At 35.7% G+C, this 23285-nt stretch overlaps 1 pseudogene; it reads left to right on the plus strand.

The window, feature by feature from the left end:
* Positions 1-1138: 1138 nt before the first annotated feature.
* Positions 1139-23027, plus strand: LOC131875356 (light-independent protochlorophyllide reductase subunit B-like; annotated as a pseudogene).
* The last annotated feature ends 258 nt before the right edge of the window (positions 23028-23285 follow it).

Raw genomic sequence — 23285 nt, forward strand, 5'->3', positions numbered from 1 at the left:
TTTGAAGGAATTACTAAAGAAATTTGGCATGGAAAACTCTAAACCAGTAAGCACACCTATGACTACAACTGATAAATTATCATTAAAGGATGAGGATGAATCAACACCTGTTAATTCGACTAGATACAAGTCTATGATAACAGGTTTACTGTATTGAAGTAATTGGCGCTCTGTAAGTTCATAATGAAAACGTAATCTTTGTTTTTCTTTTAGAAGGACAGGATATTTAGAAGGCTTAGGAGGTTTAGAATGTTTTTTTTTTACTAGGCTGTTTCGTTCTATTTGGTGTTTTCTTACTTAGTCCTGGTAAAGTTTTGAGACGATTTATTATTTTTAAACGAGGTCCGCGATAACGAGACATAAAAAACTCCTTATTTCAAGAAATGAACAAATAATGTTGGAAAGAGGAATAATATAAAGAGTACGAATATTAGAATGATTTTATATAGAGATAGAAAAACAAAATATTTTTCAATTTTGTTTCTATTGTAGAGAGAAAAAAAGATATGTTTCAATCATTCATTTCATTTCTAGTTGAAACGGATTATGCTAGGACAGACCCGACGGATTGGCGATCCGAAATGGAAGAGTCTTTTCCTTATTTCATAGATTTTAGCATTGATAATGGAAGAAATGAAAAGAATAAAAATGAGCCATCTATCAGGATCGAACCGATGACCATCGCATTACAATTGCGATGCTCTAACCTCTGAGCTAAGCAGGTTCATATGCATGCAGTATGTAGTCACATACTTATTGGCTGAAATTCAAAAATCTCTTCGAAATCGCTAGAATTATAGTGAATCGAATTAGAATAATGCAATTCAGATTAAAATGAAACATTGCGTCAATTGATATTATTTGATTAAAATTAAGCAACAATGGGGTGTGGCCAAGCGGTAAGGCTGCAGGTTTTGGTCTTGTTATTTCGAAATTTCGAATCCTTCCGTCCCAGGGGAAACAGTATTATTGAAAAAAGAAATAAGAAAAAAAATTCTTTTTTGATTTCTCATCCTTTCATTGACTATACTTATAGAACGGAAATATGATTTCAATAAGATTTAAATATAGAAAGGGATATTTTTGTGATGTACGATGGGAATACAAATCAAATTGAGATAGAGATAAAGTCTAATTTATGAAATTAGCCTATTGGATGTATGCTGGTCCTGCTCATATTGGAACCCTAGGAGTAGCTAGTTCTTTCAAAAATGTGCATGCCATTATGCACGGTCCTCTAGGAGATGATTATTTCAATGTAATGCGTTCTATGTTAGAACGCGAAAGAGATTTTATTGCTGCAACTGCTAGCATAGTAGATCGTCACGTACTAGCACGTGGATCTCAAATAAGCGTTGTGGATAATATTCTCCAGAAAGATAAAGAGGAACATTTTGATCTTATCATATTGACACCTACATGCACCTCTAGTATTTTGCAAGAAGATTTACAGAACTTTGTGAATAGAGCATCCATAATTTCTGATTCCGATGTAATTTTTGTAGATGTTGATCATTATCAAGTAAATGAAATTCAAGCAGCGGATAGAACTTTAGAACAGGCGATATTATTTAGATAGATGTTATAGACAAGAAAAATGGGATCAATTTCTAACCGATGCGCCTTCTGTCAATATAATTGGAATTTTTACATTGGGTTTTCATAATCAACACGATTGTCGTGAGTTAAGACGTTTATTACGAGATTTGGACATCCAAATTAATCAAATAATTCCTGAAGGAGGATCTGTAGAAGAGCTAAAAAATTTACCAAAAGCTTGGTTCAATTTAATTCCTTATCGTGAAGTGGGCTTGATGACAACAATGTCTTTAAATAAAGAATATGGGATGCCTTACATATCTACAACTCCCATGGGAGCTATAGATATGGCGGAGTGGATCCGCCAGATTCAAAAAAATGTGAATACCTTGGCTCTTAGTTCATCGAGTAAAAGAGTGGATTATGAACCTTATATCGACAGACAGACTCGATTTGTTTCCCAAGCTGCTTGGTTTTCAAGATCTATTGATTGTCAGAATTTGACGGGCAAAGAAACAGTTGTTTTTGGTGATACAATGCACGCTGCTTCAATCACTAAGATACTTGTTCGAGAAATGGGGATTTGTGTGAGTTGTGCAGGTACTTATTGCAAACATGATGCAGAATGGTTCAAAGAGCAAATTCAAGGTTTTTGCGATGAAATACTAATCATAGATGACCATGCTGAGGTAGGAGATATGATCGCTCACATGGAACCATCTGCAATATTTGGTACTCAAATGGAACGTCATATTGGTAAACGTTTTGATATTCCTTGTGGAGTTATTTCTGCACCAGTTCATATACAAAACTTTCCCTTGGGATACCGACCCTTTCTAGGTTATGAAGGTACTAATCAAATAGCTGATCTAGTTTATAACTCATTTGCTCTGGGTATGGAGGACCATCTTCTAGATATTTTATTCAATACATCTAATTTATTCAATTTCCCAAATTGCAACCAAATTGAAATAAAGCAATTTATTTTAATTAAATCTTATTTTTCCTCATCCACTTGCAAAATCCTACATCTCCCACTTGCCTTCTAAATCCCCTTCCTAAATTTTTCTAGATTCTTCTAATCCTAATCAATTAGCCCAAACCTATTCATTATCCCCTTTCCCTAAAGTTGAGGAGGTCACTTCTCAAAATTGGAGTAAAGTCTTCAAAAGGCATTAAAGTCTTTATCCACTCAACAAGTTAACTTGTTGAATGCCCTCAAATTTGGAAGGACTCTTACAAATTTGTCCCCCAAAGTCTTCAAACCATTAATGGTTAACTAACCCTTTGTGACATGGTTAGAGACTTTTTGACTAACTTAACCCTCATCTAACTCAAAGGTCTCATCAAACATTTATTGCTTTGACCATGGTTATTCCTTTAACCTTTGCACAAGGGTTTACCCCTTGGGTAAAAGCTTTATCCAATGGATAACCCTAACCTAGCCTTAACCCTTACCTCCTAAGGTAACCACCATTTCTTCTCAAGAATTTAATGCTTCCTACCTCTCATCTCAACCAATCTTATGTTGACAATTGTCACCATTTCATTGGTGAAAATTGAAAACATGGTTTGACAACTTTCAATCTTGACCCTTGATTAACTCTTTCAATTTTGACCATCCATTGCCCCATTTTTTCTTTAAATAGAGCTCTCGTTCCTCCATTTTTATGGATCCATGCAAGCTTTTAGTATCTCATTTATGCTCAATTTTATCAATATATCTAGTCTCTCTTTGCAATAGGAATTAATCTAATAAGCATTTTAGAATATTTCCTTTATCATTAGCTTAACTCATAAATTAGTATATCATGTTAGGATAGTATTTATACTAATCTTGTCATCTTATAATCTAGTTTATTGCATTTATAGAATCATGCATAGATAGGATGCATTTTCATAACTAAATCAACCATAAGAATCCTTCGTTCTTGCATTTGTCATCCCTAAACCACTTTGCTCAATGATCTGAGAGCAAAGGCATTGGTTTGCGGGACCTTATGAGATAGAGAACCATGGAACCAACCTTGGAAAGTTGAGTCATTCTTTATGACTCCATAACTTACACCAAGAAGTCTTGTGGGTGTGTGAGCAAGCCTCTTTGAGACTTCATTTTTCATATTTTAAGTTTCATCAACCCGCTTTTCCCGCATACAATGTGCATTCATAGATGCAAATTGGGCACCACCGGTGGAACATTTTTTCTTGGTAGCAGATTAATTTCTTGGTTGAGCAAGAAACAAAGTTGCACATCTTTATCAACAACATAATTAGAATATGTTGCAGCAACAACTAATTACACACAGGTATTATGGCTTAAGCAAATGTTGAAGGACAAAGGTAAAATGCAAAAAACCTATAACAATTTACTGTGATAATATAACATCAATTGATATATCTAAGAATCCAGTACTTCACTCAAAAACTAAACATGTTTCTATCAAATTACATTTTTTGAAAGAGAATGTTGAAGCAAAAGAAGTGAAATTGGTTTATGTGAATACTAAAGAGTAGATTGCAGTTATTTTTACTAAGCCTTTGCCTAAAGAGACTTTTGAATATCTCAGAGAGCAACTTTGGGTTATACCCCTACCGGTAGAGACTTAGACAATTGATGTTTGTCATCAACTGACATAATTAACAGAGAAACCTTTTGTTCTGGCTTTGATGAGGAGATCTACTTCTCAGGGGGAGTAGTTGGTATTTTGTATGAACCTGTTTTTTTTTGTATTGCTTTGACATTTGATGTCAAAGGGGGAGAGATTGATATGAAAAAAACACCTTATCCTTTGAAGGAGAGATATTGTTTACTCTCTGTATTTGTATTTTGATTTCTGATTAATGATCTCTTTGGGAGATTTTTGGTTTTTGGTTTTTGGCATGGCACTTTGATGGTTTTTCCATCTTGTGTTGCTATCAATGCTAAAGGGGGAGATTGTTGGTATTTTGGATATGTTGATATGGTTTTGTCATTGATGTCAACAGTTGTCAACATTTATCAACACTTGGAGATTTGGTTATGTTCACCGGCAAGTCAATAAGTTATGCACAGTCACCGGTATTAGGTTCACCGGCAGGTTATATTGTTCATCGACACTTGGAATAACTTGAAGATTACTTGGTTATGTCGAAGACATTGCTTGGACACTTTGTCTTGGATATTTGTTCATTGGTTTGATCGGGTTTGCATATTTGCTGTTACCGGCAAATAGGTCCAGGTTATGCACCGACAAGCATATCTATTCCAGATTAGCACGCCACAACATGAAGATGTTTTGTTATTATTGTAAATGCATTGAGCCGACATGATGCATCAGATATTGATTAATTTGTAATTGGTTTTATTGTAATATCTCTTAGTGAGCCGACCTACTCAATTGGTCTTAGGTTATGGTATAAATTTAAGATCTCATTTGGGAGAATGATATGTGTGGTTAAGGAAAAAAGATTGTAATAAGGTATATGCGAATAAAAGCAGAGATATATACGTAGACATCATTCAAGATTGAAGGAAGGTTTGAAGAAGGCATATCAGAGCTAAATTGGTACTGAATCCATCATATGAAGATGTCATTTTGAGCAGTACATCATCATTGAATTTAACCATCCAATTGTAAGTAGTGTAACTCCCATTTTGTGATTGAGCAGTGAGCTCTAGGCAGTTGGCCTTTCTGCATGTGCAGACTCCTTTTTGTACACACATACTATCTGCAGGAGTATCATCTGATTGTGAGTAAGGTTTCCCACCGTGGTTTTTCCCCTTACAAGGTTTCCACGTACAAAAATTTGTGTTATCTGTTGTGGATGTTATTGTCTTTCTGTTTCATGCATTAATCTTGACCGGTATTGCAATTAATTGATAAATTGTCTACCAACATAAAGTTTGGTTTATTGGTATTAAGCATTAAGTTTTGGTTGAATTTATTAGACAACTGATTTACCCCCCTCTTAGTTGTCTCTGGGACCTAACACCTATCTACACCAAAACACAATAGGGACAACTTAACCGCAAAAAACTAAAAGAAAGAAGAAAAAATCAGACCCTTTAATATCAGCTTGCCAACTGTTTGATGAAATGCTAAACCCAATAGTCTGAGTTTTTGTGCTGAAGGGTAGGGGCCTTTATAGTTAACTCAATCTTAACTCAACCTATTGCTTCAAGTTGAACTTGCTTTGCCTTTTTGTAAGAGGTGCCATCATGTATAAATGAAAATAACTCAACTCCAATACCCTTTTGGAAAACATTTGTTTTGCCCTCTACCTAGTTAACAAAAATACTCGACTCTAATACCCTTACGGAAAACATGTTTGTGTTGCCCTTTACTGAGTTAAAGTATTTGCAATTATCTAAGAAGTTTATTTTATCTAAGAAGTTTATTTTGGTCTTGAACATCTTGAAATGATCTTCACATCCTTTCACATTCCAATTTGATATTGAAGAGCTAATTTTATTGAACAAAATTTGGGCTTTTGCAAGGTCAATCCATGCAATCCTACTAATCTAACATAGCCAACTTTGAATAGTATCAATGATATGTTTAAAATTGGGTGGTACACATTATTGGTTTTACCATGGATATTGAGGAATCTATGAAAACTTGTGATCGAGAATGATCATATAGGTGATTAGTGGTGTATAAGTTGGAATTATTCTTATTTGCTTTTTATGTTGGTAAGTGTTGAATGGATTGATGTAATGAGTGAATTGTTCTTGAAGTTTTTATTCTAGTGTGCAATTGTGATAGATAATAATATTCAAGTAATATGAACTATAAAATTGATCTATTTCCTTCATTATTTCCTCAATAAGCTATCTCTGCTATTGATATTTTCTGAAGTATTTTACTTAAGAAGGTCATAGCTTTGTGTTTTAACATAACATTAGATACAAAAATACCAACATCAGAGCAATTAAAGGAAAAATTACAAAGCATTTTTTTTGAAGTGCAAAATTTTTTTGAGGTGTTAACTACAAAATAATTTCTCATCAAGGATATGTGCTCTATAACATGTTAAGAGGTAGTCGTTCCTAATTCTAACAAAAAATGTTACATCTTAATGTCAATGTGGCATTAAAGAAAATTGCCACAATAATTGGAATTAGATCTTAGAAATATAGTACCTAACATATTTAACATTAATTTATAGTTTCTATGACTATATGTTTTAGCTCTCCATGAAGCTAAATTGGTGAAAATGCAACAAATTAAAGACAGTTGATATAAATCGAGCAAAAGTAGAAAAAAATAGGGATGATGAGTAACCATGCAATGCTATACATTACCAACTCAACACCATTAGGAACCAATTATAGTTGAAAAGTTTGTCTACAATGAATTACATTTCAGATAAAACAAACACATGCATGTAAAGTTGCAGGCTACAATAAGTGCACCACCTATAACATTAAAATAGTGTAATTAGGAATAAAAAGTTGAAGACACTATTTTGTTAGTCTTAATAAAAAAAGAATTTGGAATCCTCTTCACCAAATATATCATTCACTTGCAAGCATAGTTATAACCATGAAGTTTATATAAGGTCCTTCTGAAAAGCTCGAAGTAAGATGAATCAAGAGCTAAATAAAGCATGTTGACTAGGCAAGTTTTTTAACAGAAGTAAAAATGTAGGGTAAAATAAAAGTGTTTAAGAAAACCCAAAATGTACTTATACATCATAGAAATGTTAGAGAAGCCATACAATGCATTTTGTTACACAAATTAAGCACTTATCTTCTAAAATCTTGCATTATGATTCTAGAGATGAGACACAATTTGTTGGAAATATTGTCATTGTTGTCACAATGCTTGGAAATATTGTCATTAAAGGTCCGTGGTTATCATTGATGTGGACAAAATCGAATGAAGGTGAAATGCGACTATTCATGGCCAAGATTGTAATCACAAGACCATCTCACAAGTACACAATTAATCTAATTAATGTTATTTTGGGCCAACCTCATGTTTGGAAAAGGTATTTAATGCCCCAAGGTTGTGGGACACATTTCATCTGTTGGCCTTGGTGGTGGTGCTTTTGTCAATGATCTTCTTGTTTTGGTTGTTTTCCTTGTTGGTTGTTTTTTGGTTGGTTCACGTAGCTTTGCCCATGCTACCAAGTATGGTCGTGTTTGCTCCTAGCTAGCGATTCATCATGTCCCTTGAGCCAAACCATCTTCAGTGGTTGTTTGTGGTGCAGAGGTTGCTGAAAATGAGGAGTTCTACTAGCACAAAGGCTACTTGGAAACTCATTGTGGTTGGCACACTTGAGCTCTACTCTTATGCTAAAGGCTTTTTCATGGCCTCTATTTCCTCATCTAAGGATAAAGATTTGGTGGTCTAAGATCATTGGGCTTGGGGAGAACATTTCCTCTCTGTTTAGCCTTGGTCTCCTTCAATCCCCTCTTTAAACCACTTGATGTGCGCCCATTTTGGATTTAACTCTTGAATCTTCCCCTCTAGCTTTGGAAGGACACCACTTTTGTGGCCAAACATAACTCAATGGGTTGCTTTCTTAAAGTTGATTATCCTACTTCGCATTTTGGTTGATTATGAAGGCTTCGCCTTCAAATGTTGTCGTTGCTTCATTATTGGTCACTTGTCTTTGAACTGTTCTCTATTATGTTGGAAAGGTTCTTCTACTTGGTGGAAGAGTGCCAATGAAGATCATTTGATGGTTGAGGTTTTTGTCTCTTTTGAGGATATTCCTAATGTGTGCCCTGATGTTGATGTGACATTAGTGTTTCTTGTTGCTTCTGCTAGGGATTCTCTCGCTTCAAGTTTGATTGCCCTAACTATGGATTCTCTAGCTACATGCTCAACTCCGATTACATGCTCAATTGTTCTATTGGCTTCCTTGACCTTGCCTCCTCTTGTGGTTGACATATGTCTCCTGATTGGTTCTCTCATTGCCCCATCTACGATTGTGGTTGATGCCCAAGTGGAGGAGTCACCACTTGTTTCCCATGATAACAATGTCCTCAATAATGGTATTGCTTGGATTGTGGTTTGGAGGAGGAAAGGTTCTTCCTCTTCTCTTCCTCTTTTGTGTTGCGAAAGAGAAGCATCAAATATAGGGTTGGGATCCTTGTTTCTTGCCAATCCTTTGCTCTAGTTAAAAGCTTTCTAGATTTGTAGCTCGTTTTTTTCTTTCTAATCTCAAGTCTTGTGAGATTCATCTCATTTGCCTTGATGGCTGTTTTAACGGGTCTGGGCTTGGGCCTGGGCCTTCCTGGGCTTATTTAATCAAAACAATAATAAGAATCACATATATAATGAACAACAAAAGTGGGCAAGGTAGTACACAACGATCCAATGAAGATGTTAATAGACTTAGCAAATAGTGGTCCAATGCTCATTGAATAAAATATTAGTGGTTACATGTTGAAGAGTAGTAATAAAATAATGGTTAATAAATAATATGTAGTGATTACATGAAGAGCTGCGACAACATAAAAAAATGACATATTTGTTAATGATTAAGAAATAAATAATTAGATGCAATTGGAATGGAGGCTTCTTCGAGCAATGTGGAGTATTTGAACTAGGAAATAGCTAGAAACATTGTTTTAAGTTTGTTTGGTTCTAGTGGTGGTGGTTCTGGTGTGGATTTATAGTTGGTAAAGGCTTTTCTCAAGGTGAAGGGAAGGTTGGTGGTTGTTGAATTGTTGTTTTGTTAGGTGGGTTTGGAGCTTTGGTTTCAAGGATCCTATCTCCCCGATCTTGAAAAGTGTAGTTTATGGGACAAATTGCCTTTTCAAGGGGCTTTCTCTAGCTGATCCTCTGTTGAGTTGTACATGGAAGGTTTCTCACCTTGATGCTTCATTCTTCAGTAAGGACTTTTTCAAATAGGTTTTTTCAAGACATATGGGTGAGAATTCTAAATGGTCTATACACAAGTTACTCCCCCCCGATCCAAAACCTTTATAATCTTGCTACACGTGAGTTCTCTATTTCCATCCTTGATGTCTTGATTGATAAGAGTGTTTCCTTAATGGAAATGTCTTACATGGGCAAGATTTTGGGCCTTTCACCAGTTCGATCTTTCACTGAAAAGAAATGGAAAATCAAAGGACAAAGAGATGTTTCTTCCATGGCTAGAGGTTCCTTTTCCTTCTCTTTTTCCCGTGAAGAGGATTTGTGGGCAATCTTATGTGGTGGGCCTTGGCTTATTGGTAAGTCGACTTTGGCTCTCAAAAAACGGGAACCTGGTTTTTACTTGGCTGATTGGCTGGTTTTAACATGGTTTTAATTCTACGATGGGGAAGTGTGAAAGAATTGTGAACTCCTTTGGTTTGGTCTTGACTATTGATGAAATGAATTATTCTAGAATGTAACTTAGACTTAAAGATTGTTGTCCTCCATAGTTCTAATGCTATTGGGATCCATAGCGAGGAGATTCTTCCAGCTTCCATCTTTGATGTGGTCACCCACCCTACTACCAAAGAATCTAATACAAGTATCTTTAAAAGGGAGTGCACTTGACAAGTGCTTAAGAGAACAACGATGAATCCACCAATCATCTGAGAAGCTAATAAGTCAACCATTTTGAAGGGACCACCTTAAGCCTTTAGAAATGATAAACTTTAATTTTAGAAAAATAAAAGTCACACCACCAATCTGGGCGAGTAATCTTGGGAGTTCATAAACCGACTCAAGTTGGGAGGGCCTTGTACATACTTGCTAAGCATGACCTTATTCCGTTTGTTATTTTATGTAAGAAGACTTCAAAGTTGTTTAAACAAAAGAGCATAATTAAACTCTCTTAATCTTCTAATTCCAGTCCATCGAATTTTGTAGGATTGCAAAATGCTCCCAAGCTAGATGTAATCTTTTTGTCTCCTCAATACCAATCCACAAAAGCCTCTTTTGAATTTGCTATATCTTTTTCATAAATCTACTAGGAACTTTGAAAAGACTCAACACAAGCATGGAGGTTATGAGGAGTAGCCTTTATAAGCTAGACTTTCACCACTTGGCTTAGGAGAATACCCTTACAACCATCTAATGTTGATTGAAATCTATCAATGACCCCCAACCAAAAAGAACCTGGAACATTATTACCACAAAAGGGAAGGCCCAAATATTTGCAAGGAGACTTTCCACTTTACAATCAATAAATCTCGAGATTTTCCTCTACCTAGGCTCTGAAGTGTTAAGAAAGTAGATGAAGCTTTTTACGAGACTAAACTTCTAACCAAAAGTAGCTTCATAGCTGATCAAAATAGGCTTAAGATTCTTTGCCTCCTAAACCAAAGACATTAAAAATTATTGTGTAATCAACAAATTATTGATGAGAGAAGATCTGCAAATTAGATGAAGGGAAGAGACCTTTCAACAACCCCACATTCATAATCTTCTACAAATATTTCCCCAACGCCTTAGCCATAATGATGAAAAGAAAGCGAGAAATTAAATCTTTTATCTAATTCTATGAGAGTTGTTGAAAAAGGCAGATAGAAAACTATTGATGATCACCAAGAACTTAAGAAGTCAATAGGAAGTATCATAACCTTACTATCAAAAACAAAAGCCTTGAGCATCTTAATGAGGAATTGCCAATTTACATGACCATAAGCTTTCATTAGATCAAGTTTAAGCAAGAAACCAACTTTTTTGACATTGGTCTTAACAAAATTGAGCCTTTTCACAACTATATAAATAGTAGAACCGTCAACTCCAACATTCCACCATTCCTTAATTTTGTCTTTGAAATTTGGGTGCCTTAGCCACATCCTTCCAAACCTAAAAGGGAACCTCCTTTTTCTACCCAAAATCTCATCAAACCCAAAACTAGAAAGTATCAGGAGAGAACAAACGTAAGACACAAGCTAATTAGAGGGAATTGGAGGTTGGTCCAATTTTATTTGAATAATATCTATCCCCACACATCTGTTTGAATAAGTGGAAACATCTTGAAGTTCCACATCTTTATGTGGATTATTAAAATCCCCCATGACCAACCAACTACAATCAAGATGGGAGAGGATTTGAAACTAGAAAAGGTTATTCTAAAGTCTTCTCCTAGCAATCTTATTGATTCAATGTGATCCAAGAAGTATCATCTGTTATATGCTTGAAAAGGGTAGTGACATGATTAGAGTCCTCAAAGGGACGAGTCCTCTTAACCAATCTTGAGTTCCAAAAAGTAGCAATCCCACCTAAAGCACCAATAGCATTAGAACTATGGAGGACAACAATCTTTGAAGAGGGAGTTCTTAATTCTTTCAAATTTGTCACTTTGCATACTAGTCCCTTGGACAAGTAAGATATTTGGTTTATGTTCTCTAATTAGGTTACATATGAGATCAGGTTTGTGAGGGTGATTCAACACTTCAATATTCTAGGATAAGATCTTCATAATGTTTTTTTGAGGTGTGCTCTTAGACCACATCTATGGTAGAGTTTTTTTGGATTCATTCAACTATTGCTAGCTTACTCTCATTTTCCTTGTTGTGAAGAGGGTCTCCCCTTTTCTCTTGATTCTAAACCTGTTGGGGAGCGAAATACCAGTGTGCTTTGTTCCTCAGAAATTGTTAGGTACCTTCTTCAGAATGAAGGTTGGGGACTCTGTCTGAAAGATCGAATTTAGAACAATGGATTGGTACAAAGGAAAGTTGTAAAGTGACAGTGAAAGTGATGATGAAGACTATATATATCAAAAGAAGCAAGTTCTTGATGAGCTCGTACAAGTTGACTTCTTGAAAAGCTTTTATGGTGGCATGCAGTTTACTCCTGATAAGATTCATCCCTCTTTATGTCAAGTGTTGCAAGATATTGAAGAAAAGGATGGAAAGGAGAACAATTTTCTTGCTTGTGATCATTTACCTAAATCAACAATGATCAAGACAAATGAAGACAAAAGTGATCTTTCTCCTAAACCAGTTGCTCAACAAAATCAAAGTCTTGATAATCCTGAACGAGTCAACTTCTTGAAAAGTTTCTATAGTGGAAAGAAACTTGATCCTCATAAAATTAATCCTTCTCTACTCCAAACTCTACAAAAGATTGAGGAAATAGATGGAAGAGAGAACCAAATTTTTGTTCATGATTGTATTCTTGAATCAATAATGGATAATAATGATGATGCTCATTATCCTCCACCTATTTCTCAACAAAATCATATTCTCAATCATTCACATATCAAGTTTTTGAAAAGCTTCTATGGAAATGGGAAACTTGATCATGATAAAGTGCATCCTTCTCTGCTTCAAACATTATAAAAGATTGAACACAAATATGAGAATGAGAATCACTTTCTCATTGATATAAATTCTTGTGATAAAAGTAATGAAATGAGCTCATTAGAGTGTATATGCAGAAGAAGATGAAGTCACATCTACTTGTAAGGATACATGTCAAGAGAAAGATCTAAAGGTGAGTGAGATAGAGAAAGAAGATTGCATTGGAAAATGCCATGAGCACTATGAAGGTTGTCATACCAAAGAAAAAGTGTTGTATCAACTTGAAAGCAAAGAGATTGAAGATGATGAATTAAATTCTTTTCAGACATGCATGCATCCGAAGCTTGAAGAAGATGATGAAGAAAGAGCATCCCAAGATGAATTCCCTATAGTCTTCATTCCAACTTGGTGTCTCAATTCTTCTAATGATGACTTTCTATGTGGTGAAGATATTCTCATTCATCCATCACTAATAGTTGAAGATGAAACCTTTTCCAAGGAAATAAAAGGTATGATACCTAGTGGACAACTTTATACGGACATGACCAATGGAGAAGCAACCAAAAGTAAAATTTTACAGACATATTCTTTATCTTAAAAAATGGAGACCTTTACTGAACTTCTAGATCAGCATCAAGTGAAAGAAGTTGAACCATCAAGCATTCACTCTTTATCATTTATGCCACCTGAGTATGAAGTTTTCAAATTTCATGAAGGATGTGATGAAGAGGAATCATTGGGACAAGAGAACACAAAAAGTAATGCAAATGCCTATCAACAGGTTGAAGATGAAATCTATGTAGGTATATCAACAAATGTCCCTATCTTGATGGAATTACAATCTATTACTTATGACGTATTCAAGGTTCAAAGAAATCCTCCTTTTGAATATTTGGATCAAGAAGACACCCCTATACAAGAGGATAGTTTTGGGAACTGTACCAAAAATGCATAGATAAATGAAATAATGGATGATCTAATTAAGGAAGCCAATGGAGTTAATTCTCATAATGATTTTATTCTAGATTGGTGTTTGAAGGCTTCAAATGATGACTTCTCCTATGCTGAAAGTGTGTGCCTCAATCCTTTGTTTTCATATGAGTGTATTTGTACAGGTGATTTTCAAGCTGATATTCATGAACATGATTTGGTGGTTATGTCAACTCAAGTTTCTTCACATCACAAATTATATGAAGTTTGTCCAATTCATGGATTAATTTATTGCAAGCCAGACTATCAGAGGGATCTTTAGATAGAGGATATGGGTATTCTTGAGAATATTCCACAAATTGCCAATAATGTTCAAAGTAGTACCCAAATCTTTCAAGAGAGCCTGTAGATTTATGATGAGAGATGGATGTTTAGTTCATTTCTCAAAGATATTTCTCATCTTATACATGTTGATCTTACCAACCTCCTGAGCTTATAGGTGTCACATGGATGCATGCCACTTTTCCACTAAGGTGCTATTTCTCTTAGCCTGTGAATGGTTTTGTATGACAATCCTGGAGAAGTTTGAGGTAGGATTTGCCTACCATGTACATACTTTAGTTAGAAGTTTTATTGTGTTCCTCCCATTTTTGGTTTGTGTCTGGTTTCTCTAGCTATTCCCTATGTTGCTTCCTCTTTGACTCTGTTGCCCAATGAGTAGTGCACAAGCCTACGAACCAAATATTTTGGGTTCATCTTGCGTGCTTTGCAGTCCTTGTCCCCAATCAGAGCCAACTGTTGCCCCCATATTTGGCATACCTAACATTTTAACTTCAAATTGGTCTCAATGTTGAATGAAGATCCAATAGGTGTTTATGTGTAAGCAGTGAGCACGTGATCCAAGGTCGTTTCCAGTCATAATATGAAAAATGCACGTGTTTTGAAAATTACCAAGAATTGAGGGAAATCAATTTATAGGAAGGTTCTAAGCGTCATTTTGTATCACATAGCTAACTTTCGCTTGAACCCAGTTCATTTTTTACTATATATTAATCCTTCAAATTTTGGTGTCTGTCGCCTATAAATGACTAAAATATCTCATTTTAGGATTCTTCATGAGGAGTAAATGATGTTATTGGTTCATTTCCTTACCATTGATGCGTGTTTAAAATTTCAGGATCTAACTCCCTACCGTTTGGAAGATATGGTCATTTTCCTCAAGCCTGAGCATTAAATTTAAAATATTTAAATTATTTTTCAAATAAATAATTTAATATTTTAGATTATTTTAATATTATGATCATTTGAGGGAAAAAGTTGTCTAAAACATCATTTTGATTTCTCCTTTATTCTCCTTTGTGGTCGATGGTTTCTGGACGTCAAGGTCATAATCTTTGAAAGAAATGGTTAAAGATGCTCCATTTTCGAACATTTTTAACTCATAATCATAACCTTTGCAAAAAATGGTTAGGAATGCTCCGTTTTTGAGAATTCTTAACCCATATTTATAACCTCTCACAAAAAGGTTAGGAATGCTCCAAAGTGGAGCATCTCTAACCTTGTGGGCCCGCCTTGTCAAGAAGGTTAGAAATGCTCCGTTTTGGAGCATCCTGAACCTTTCCAGAAGAGTTTTTGTGTGTACAAAGAAAATGCAATCTTATGGCTTTTTGTAAGCGAAGATAATATGGTTAATAATGCAAATCTGATCTTGCATGTTCTTCTCGTCCTTCCCATCCATGCAAAGTCGAGAACTTTGAACAGGTTATGGACATTCATCAATGTGTAAAAGATAAAGTGATTTTGCCAGATGTTATCGTTGCAATTGCTCTGAAAGACGTGGTGCAAGCTATACTCATATGTTTAAGCTGTTGATTACTTTATGATGATGGAAACCATAGTATCTTGGCCCAAGCCGTGTCATGTGCCTGAGTAGCTGCCGATCGTGGAGGCTAGATGTTGTAGTTGCAGTTGCTTTGGAGAATTTTGGTTTCATAGCCAAAGTCGTAAATGGCTTACAGATTAACGTGTTTGTAGTAACACAAATCGTGAGAACAAGATAATGTTGTTGCAACTACTCTGATCGACATGAATGCACGTGATGGAAGCATATACACTACACGTGAAGTGTTCGAAGAGAACACGACATATGCAGAATGTGGTAAGTATAAATAATGCAAGTTCAGACAATGTTGCAGAATATGGAAGCATAGATAAAACATGTCGAATTGCTTGATAGAATGCCACGTCAAAATGCATGTAAAAGTGGAAAGCTTAGAAATCACATGTGAGTTGTTTGACTGAATGCCTTAAAGAAATGCGGTCTCATTTAATGCAATGATCACAAGATATGCACCAAATTGTCACAGGCATTCATCAAATCGCAGAGAATAGAGGAATTTAGTTAGATGTTGTAGTTGCAACTGCTCTGGTAGATATGACAGCAAAATCATGGGGTCATAGCCAATACCGTGAGATGTTTGATAAAATAGCATGATGCAGTTCGTGGGAAGCATAGACAAAGCATGCTAACAGTCTGACAGAATGCGTCCAAGAGATGTCATCTCAACGAGTCGAATACAATGATTATGGGAGCACAAAATGAATTTTTGAAGTGGCTTTAGATGCTTTCAAACCAATGCAAGGAGAAGTTTAAACTACCATCTCCCTAGGAAGCCAAAATAAGCTCTTTGTAATGGTCTATGAGCATTCATCAAAGAACGAAGAATAGAAGAAATTTGTTGACTTTCACAGTTGCAATAGCCATGAGAGACATGTACGCGAAATATGAGAGCATAACTAAGACACATGAATTGCTTACATGCTAGTTCGAAGAGATGTCATCTCAGCGAATGCAATATTTGCAGAGAATATGCACAAAATAGATTTAATGGCATCGCTGCCATTGTCACTGCACACGCAAAACGTGGAAGTACTAATAAGGCTTAAAAAAAATTGACAAAAATATCTCAAAGAAGTGTCCTCTCAAAGAATGAAATAAAAGGATTGAACAATGTGCACTGAATGGATCGCACAAGGAAACTCTCAAAATTTATTGGTGAATGAATATCTCTTTGTCAAGCTGGTGAGAATGCATAAGAGATAGTTAAGCATATAAATCTTCCAAGTAATTAAAGTTTGACTTCATCTAGTTGAATTGAAAATGACTTTGTATTTATTCCTGGAAGGCTTAGCAAGTTTGATGGAACACAACTTACTATTTAAGGGTGTGAGTGTGAGAAAATTCGGTTATGTCCAAACTCTTTTATGATGGTCAAAGATTATCCTTATAGATGAATCATATCATGATGCAAATTTCAATGTACTAGCATTCCAACTTGTAAATTATGGCACTTTCAAGAAAAGAATGAGAAGGACAAGCTCAAAGTCTCTAGAAACTACAATGTAAGTGGAAGTTGTGATACCTAATGAATATTCAAGAGATTGTGTTGGTGAGCTTAATTTGAAGCATGATTAGATCTAAAACTTTAGTGAGAAGCCAATATGACTGAACTTCAATAATGCATTGGTTCCAAAGGCATAGATGTTTCAGTATGCAGCTACACTCCATAGTGCAAACAAAGATGGATAAGCACCTTGCCATGATCCTAACCTGAAAGTTTCAAGATGTTCTTGTGAAGAAGTGGCTATGCTACTCATTGTAACTAAAGGTTAGAAAGTGGACCTTATTCGTTCAAAAGTGAAGTCGTTTCTAACTAAGCTCTTTTTTCATAAGAATGAGTGAGTTATTAACCTATCCAAAGTTAGTTACTAAGGTAGTTATTTTGGGAAGCCTATAAAGGCAAGGCTATTTGTAATGTAATGGGGGGGGGACTCTGACAAAGGGGGAAAACTCAGCATAATTTTGTAGGAAAACTAAGTGAGATCTTTTGATGTTCATACCTTTGTACTAAGGGGTTTTTTGAACTTGTATATTTTCAAAAAGAATAATGAAGGATGCATTGAATTCGAGTGTCTTGAATGTATTCATGGGTTATTATTACTAATTTCTCGTATGTTGAATTAGTAATCCCTTTATGTATTGGTGAAATCTATTGATGAAACACATCATTTCATGGTATCTTGGCTTGCATGTGCTAGTACAACATGTCTCTTCATGTGTCGAGGTTTATTGTACTTCTCATCATTGTTGCATGGCTACCCTTTTTGGTGGTAACCCCTTTTGTGATTGTTATCATTTATGAAATCCTACTTGGTGTTCGTATGTCTTCTAGTAGGGTTTCTGTTATTAATCTTGTTTAAGTTCTATATTTTCTCCTTTATGTACTTTCAGGTTAAAAGTACACAAAATCCTAAATACTACTATCATACGAGGGAGCTGCTCCTCCCAAACGCAGATGAAGATTGTGGTTTCATTCCAATCTCTCCAACTATTTGAATGTTTGTCACTGCTCATCGGGGCAAATAAGGTCAGTTTCAGATAAACAACCGCAGTGACAAATATTTTTCCCAACAAAACCACATTTAACCTATTGTATATTTCTAGTAGTGACCCCTTGAGAAAAAAAAACAATGATTGGGGTTTTCTTTTATCTTGCATTTTACCATGATAAAAGTTTTAACTCATCATGGGTGGAACCCTCAAACAACTTAAGCTCGTAAAAAGGAATAATTTGTGACGTCTCCTTAATATCAAGGTAAGATCAAACAAACTACAACAAAAAGCAATCTTAAGGTTGAATCCCTGATATGTGATGGTTTCAAGAGGAATGCCTGAGTTTGGAGAATCCTTGAGAAGGGTGGAGTCACTCCATATATAGAAGGACTCAATGATCATGATCCTCAAGCCTCAAGCACCTTCATAAGTGTTGGAAAGGGCATACTTTGTCTACCTATGGGAAGGACTTGGGTATCACTAAAGAGGTTATTGTAGAGATTACTGGTTTATTGGTGCAGGGTAGGAAGCTCTTCGAGGATAGAAAGACGTCAGAAGATGTTGTGCATAAATTTCTCAAAGGGAAGGAGGAAGACAAACATGTCAAGAGTATGAATGGTGACTATGACAAGGAGTCCAAATGCCTCTGACAAACATTAATAAAGGTAATCATGCACTACTTCACTCCTAATGAGTGGTTTACCATTGTGTTTGGCTCCCATTTCATTTTGTCGAATAATTTCTGACACAAATAGTTGGTTTCTTTCCCTTTTATCTCCTTGCCTCACTGGAGTTTGGTGTGAAGGAGCACATGAAAAATGCTTGACAATTTATTTTGCATGAATGCTAGATTCTTTTAATTGTTGGATAGTTGAAATCACTTGTAATGTCCCCTCTTCAGTGACAGGGTGCAGGAAGTCATATTCTGGCTTGCAGCATTCCCGAGGCTAGGATTAATGAATTAAATAAGGGAATAAAAGATTAAATTAATTTATACCCCACAAAAGCTTATGATTGGAAATTAAAAAATTTAATTCATCGATGTCACTTAAGTTGGGGCTATTTCAAGTTATTAAGTTGTTTCACATAGGCAAATCATTATGGGGGTCAATTTAATAATTTACACAACATTTGATAATATGCTTGTCTTTTAAGGAGGTTTCTAGATGGATCGATGCCTTTTGTTGAGGTTATTATTTAAGGAGCGGTCAATGTCTAAGAGGAGGATTATGTTTGTCTTCTCTTGTTTATTTACGAGCTCTGCAACTTAGCATAAGTACAGGATGAAAACCTTGTCTTAGCAGTTCTGGATGCAACCTTAGGTCTCCAACAACGTTCTACTTTAGTTGGAAGTAGTAATTTCATCAAATTATCTATTGCCTGAAATGTTGGTGGTATTTCTAGCCATCTGGGTGAGTTGATTTCAGCCTGAAGGAGTTTGTGGGTACAATGATCTGCATCTAATATAGAGTCTTTCATCCAACCAGGACACGTACATGTGACCAGAATATAAATCACAACTCCATGAGGGTTTTGGATGCCAAAAGATTCCAGTTTATGGTTTGTTGCACATCTGAGAATTAATCCTTGACAACAAATTAGGCTTGTTGATTGGTGTGTGATCTATAAATTCGAATATTGAAAAAGCCAATTCATGAATCAAATTTCCAAAAATTCAATATAAAAAAACCTTGTTATCCTATGCCTAGCTTTTTATTTAGTTTGGATTGGAAACTTAGATAATTGCTGTTGTTAACAATTTCTTTAAAATAAATAAACGTATAATGAATTGAGTTTCAAAAGGGCGTAGTAGAGAACATTTGAGTGGTATCAGAGCCACTTTTCCTGCCAACCTGTGTGGGAAAACTATTTGCATGTCAGTTATCTGGTGAATTTAGTGGTTTCATGTTAAAGTGAAGAAATTCTATGCACAAATATAACACCAAAAGTAGGTCCGAGCATCAGGAGGAAACTGAAATCAAACAAGTTGAAGGTGAAATGGGTGAGAGAAGATATGGATCACCACCCAGATATTTAAACAATCAAATGGATCAGTTCTTGATAGGCCTTGCCCAGCAGCAACAACAAATGATGCAACAATTCCAAGATCGAATGATCACTGGTATGGGTCAGTTGAGGATGGATTGATCTAGGTCCAAAAGATCGAGTAGTGTAGCCAATTGACCCAATAGTCGACATGATAACCATGACAAAGCAGGGTCTAATATTGTTAGAACAACAACTAAATGATCAGATAGACCCCTACGTCCTACCTTCTTGCCTAGACAAAATGAAGAAGAGACCATTCCGAAGCAACCAGAGGTAGAAACTCATATTACCGATGATGTGATGGCTGGATATTGGTGCAAGAGCACCTAACCCAAACGTACACCAGGAGTTTAAAGATCATTCCATGAATCATTTCACTCATATTTGAGTTTATATGGTCATTTTAATGTACTTTGAGTCATTTTGTGAAGCATTGTAAGACATTTGCTCAAGATGTGTATTTGAGTCCTAATTGGGTCTAGGAGGTCAAATTTGTATAAAAAATTCATGGAAGGGTAAAGAAGATCTAAAAGGTTGTTTTGAGCCCATCTAAATGTATTTGAAGTGCACAGGCAAAGATTAGGGGTCATATTTATCAAAATGTCAAAATTGTCAATTGTGTAAAAAATGTTGCCAAGCACAAATTGCATTATAAAATTGCAAACCAAGGATGTAATTGGCCTTGGGTAGTTGTAACAGCCATATGGATGTGTGGAGGTTATAAAAACCATAATTTGGTCGAATCCAATGGGTGTGTGTAAGATTGGAGGAAGGAAATGAATAACATTTGAAGTTTTTACACACTCCACATTGTTTTCTGGGTATTGCAGTCTGATCGTTCACGTTTTTCTTTATGAAAAATAATTTGTATCCATTGGAAACTTATTTGATATGATAATGGCATGAGTTAAATTTGTTTTCCCTTTGGTTTCATTTAATTTCAATCAATTTGAAGCAAGTTATGCAAGATTTGGTGAAAACTGTCAAAAAACCCTCCAAATTGGGGTTTGTGGAGAGTTTCACTAAAATATTTTGAATGAACCATTGGAAATTGTTGTAACTTTGGTTTTTGATATAGGGTTGAATTATATTTTAAATTAATTCAGTTTCAATTTGATTGGTTAAGTATTTCATGAGATATTTAATGCCCTAGGCGGATTGGGAATGCAAATTTCTTGTCTTTTCTATAACAGTCAAAATGGTCTCAGTGCAGAGACCATAACTCGTAACTCCACCGTTGGATTGTTCTAAATTTTGGATATGGTTTTAGAAACCTAGTTTTCTACAGCCTCATTGAAGAGATCTTCCAAATATGCTCGGGTTTGAAAGTTATTAATAATTGAGTACGGGTATATCAAACTGTCATTTACTGGGACAACATAATGCATTGTTTGGGTCTTGGATAATGTTTAAAGGGTTATAATGATATGAAAGATTTGATATTGGATTGGTTGGTTGATAGTAATATTTTTAGATTCCTCAAACATATCAAGGTTGCAGATTGATGATTATTTTCGGTCATTGAGCACCCTAGGATTGGGACTCCATGGTTGATTTGGGGTTCTTCGTTGGTTTTTCATGATGCACTGCATCACATATGCTTACTACATGACCATTCTTGAACATGTTAGAGCGTTAATGAACTTGAATTAGTTCATGGATCAATGAAATAACAAAGCTAGATATCGTATGAATAGGCAAGATGAAAGACCTAGAGGATAGGGTAGACTTGGCACTCAACCAACTGAATATAAGGATGCACTTAATAAAATTCCTTTACCCACTTTTGATGGAAGTGGACAATTGAGTGCCAGATCTTGGGTACACAAACTTGACACTTTCCTATTTCTCAAATCGATGGAAGAAGATAAGGCCATTCAATTTGCTACAATGCATTTGGAAGGAGTAGTATATGACTTGTGGCATCATGGGCTAGTCTCTCAAGATCATGCACTGATTCACTTTTATGAAGAATTTGTTAACAAATTGATTTCTCTGCTTGATAGAAAAAATGTTGAAGTCTATTAAACAGAGCTGGCATAGCTTAAGCAGTTTGGTCATGCTGAGGCATATATCAATGAATTTAAAAAAAATGCAGTTATGGTTCTTGATATGATGGTTTGGCGTGTTACAATGCTATTTGTTGAGGGCACGAGTGACATATTGCGTGGGTTGGTGAAAGCTCACGAGCCTAGCACATTACACGATGCCAAAGGTCTAGCATTGGATCTGGAGACCACACCTCCCTTCCAACCATAGAAGAAGTTCTTTAGTGGTTCTCAGTCAAAGCAAAAGAATTTTAAACCACAAAAGAACTTCTCACCAAAATCAGATCAGGAGTCCAGAAATGAACTTTACAGGAAGAAGTTATGTTTTAACTCCAAAGAACCCTATGAGCCTGGCTATCGTTGCCTTGGTAAAGGCAAGGTTATTGAGGTGGTTTTTGAGGATGAAGAACAAGAAGAACATGATACTAGTACTGATGAGGATTCTAATCAGGGAGATCAACCACAGATAGAATTGGAGGACTTAGCAGCTAAGGAAACATCACACATTGTTACTCTATCTGGAGTCCCACGTAGTAGACCTTTTAGATTTAAGGGTGTTCTTAAGGGACAAAGGATGGTATGTTTGGTTGATAGCGGAGTCACACATAACTTGATTGATGAGGGATTAGTAATGAGGCGTGGGCTTCAGGTTGAGGAGTTTCTTGGATTCAGTGTCATAGTGGCTGATGGTTTTTCGTTGACGTGCACTGAGGTAATTCCACAGATCAGTATACAGTTCTATGACTGCACTTTGACAGGGGAATTCTATGTGATTAACCTCAGTAACATAGATGTTGTATTGGGATTGGAGTGGTTGGACTCACTTGAATGTTATGTTCAAGACTTCAAACAGATGCAGTTGGAGTTCATGATAATGGGAAAAAGATGATACTTAAGGCAATGGCAGATGGTGGACCTAGCTTGGTGTTAAATAAAAGGATGGAGGCCCTTATCAGACATGGAGATGTAGTTTGGGCAGCACAATGTTTTGTTTCTTCTAAACCGGTCTCCAGCGGGAAACCAGAGCACTGTGTGGACATACAGACAATGTTAGATAAACATAGTGCAGTTTCTGGAGACATACCTCTTGGATGACCACCAGACAGAGGATTTGAACATGTGATTGAGCTGGAAGAGGTCTCAAAGC

This window comes from Cryptomeria japonica, chromosome 4, assembly GCF_030272615.1.
Source record: "Cryptomeria japonica chromosome 4, Sugi_1.0, whole genome shotgun sequence".
Lineage (NCBI taxonomy): Eukaryota > Viridiplantae > Streptophyta > Pinopsida > Cupressales > Cupressaceae > Cryptomeria > Cryptomeria japonica.